This window comes from Sinocyclocheilus rhinocerous, unplaced genomic scaffold, assembly GCF_001515625.1.
Source record: "Sinocyclocheilus rhinocerous isolate Xijiao unplaced genomic scaffold, SAMN03320098_v1.1 C36569767, whole genome shotgun sequence".
NCBI lineage: Eukaryota > Metazoa > Chordata > Actinopteri > Cypriniformes > Cyprinidae > Sinocyclocheilus > Sinocyclocheilus rhinocerous.
This window is the reverse complement of record NW_015783290.1, coordinates 1-1,311: the sequence shown is the minus strand read 5'-3', so window position 1 is coordinate 1,311 and position 1,311 is coordinate 1. Positions and strand designations below refer to the sequence as shown.

Genomic DNA, 1,311 nt, shown 5'->3' with positions numbered 1-1,311 from the left:
ATAGATAGATAGATAGATAGATAGAAGTTTTGACTATTAATTCATGTGTTAAACTTTACAGGGTTATGAGGACTACAATAGAGCTGATATTAGATGCAGTTTGTGACGTATGTTTTATTGATGCAAAAACGAAACCCACCAGAGTGTGTTGAGGCTGAAACTGAACACTGATTCCTCGCACTGAGAAAAGACCCACAGATCTGATCTTGAGCTCTGCATTCAGGACATCGTGGAAAAAACGGACAGCCAAACTGCAAGCAAACCATCTAACAAAACACAAAGAGGGCAGATTTAATAGGTTTAAATTTTCAATATCTGTACATATTGAAGCATGATGGCTTCTTACCTAAAGATCAAAATGAATACAACTGCCAAGATGAGAAATACTGAGATGGCAATCAGCAGGGCAGACATTGTGCTGCAAAAGCTCCTTCACATTTAGCCTACAACCATGGCACCTGGAAGAAACCTGACTTCAGACCACCTGTCAAACAGTCACTCACATTAATTCCTGCAGAATTCTCTCAAAACATGTTAAGTATTAGTGAATACATTCAAGTGAATAGACAAAAAAGGAATGAGAATGCAAGTGCATTAACATTTTAAGAAGCCAAAGTAGTGCATTTACATTTCTGTAATCAATATGTCGTCTGAAATATTAGGTATTTAAAATGTGTTCGTTACAAACAATACTAACTGAATAGTGACACAGAAGCAGAATATGTTGCAATTATTATCATTTTACAAGTCAAATTACAGACTAAGAGCTTTGTGCGATAAATAATAGAACAATAATACTGCACAGATTTTTATTCTCGAAACAATCTAATCATTTGATCGTCAGTCTCGTTGTTGTGCCACTCTGGCACTGCAAACAGCTGTTGGGTGGAAACTTGCAATGTTGAGCAAAGCACCATTAGCCTGTTAGCTGCCAAAACACTACCGCGCACCTCCAAGCAAGAATTATTTAACAACCTAATTAAGGTGTTGACTGTAATTAGCAACTTCTAAGTCGGGTTACCCACCTGAAAGGGTTTGTAATGCAGACCAGTGGATCCTCAGGTGTACAGCGCCCCTCCGTCTCATGCTAAGCTAACTGCGCTAGCAGCGGGATCATGACAGCTCTGTCAATAAACGGACATGCTAATCATGTTTATCCGCTTCCTTAAACACACAACATTATAATTACATCCGCTGTTAAGCTGACAAACCACATTTCATTCTGATTTAGGATTTAAGTAACGTTAATGGGCTTTCCTCTGTTGTTTCAAGTGTGAAGGCAGAAATACTAACTTTTTGGAAATTGATGTG

The 1,311-nt window shown here is 38.2% G+C and overlaps 1 long non-coding RNA gene across 2 annotated transcripts; it reads right to left on the bottom strand.

The window, feature by feature from the left end:
* Positions 1-144: 144 nt before the first annotated feature.
* LOC107736223 (uncharacterized) lies at positions 145-1,272 on the bottom strand. Of its 2 annotated transcripts, none has more exons than XR_001639613.1 (3): positions 1,026-1,272; positions 347-484; positions 145-266 (listed from the first exon to the last, which is right to left on the bottom strand). It is a non-coding gene; the product is annotated as an uncharacterized LOC107736223 (long non-coding RNA). The 2 variants fall into 2 exon arrangements; XR_001639612.1 differs by having other exon boundaries at positions 347-458.
* Positions 1,273-1,311: the final 39 nt, after the last annotated feature.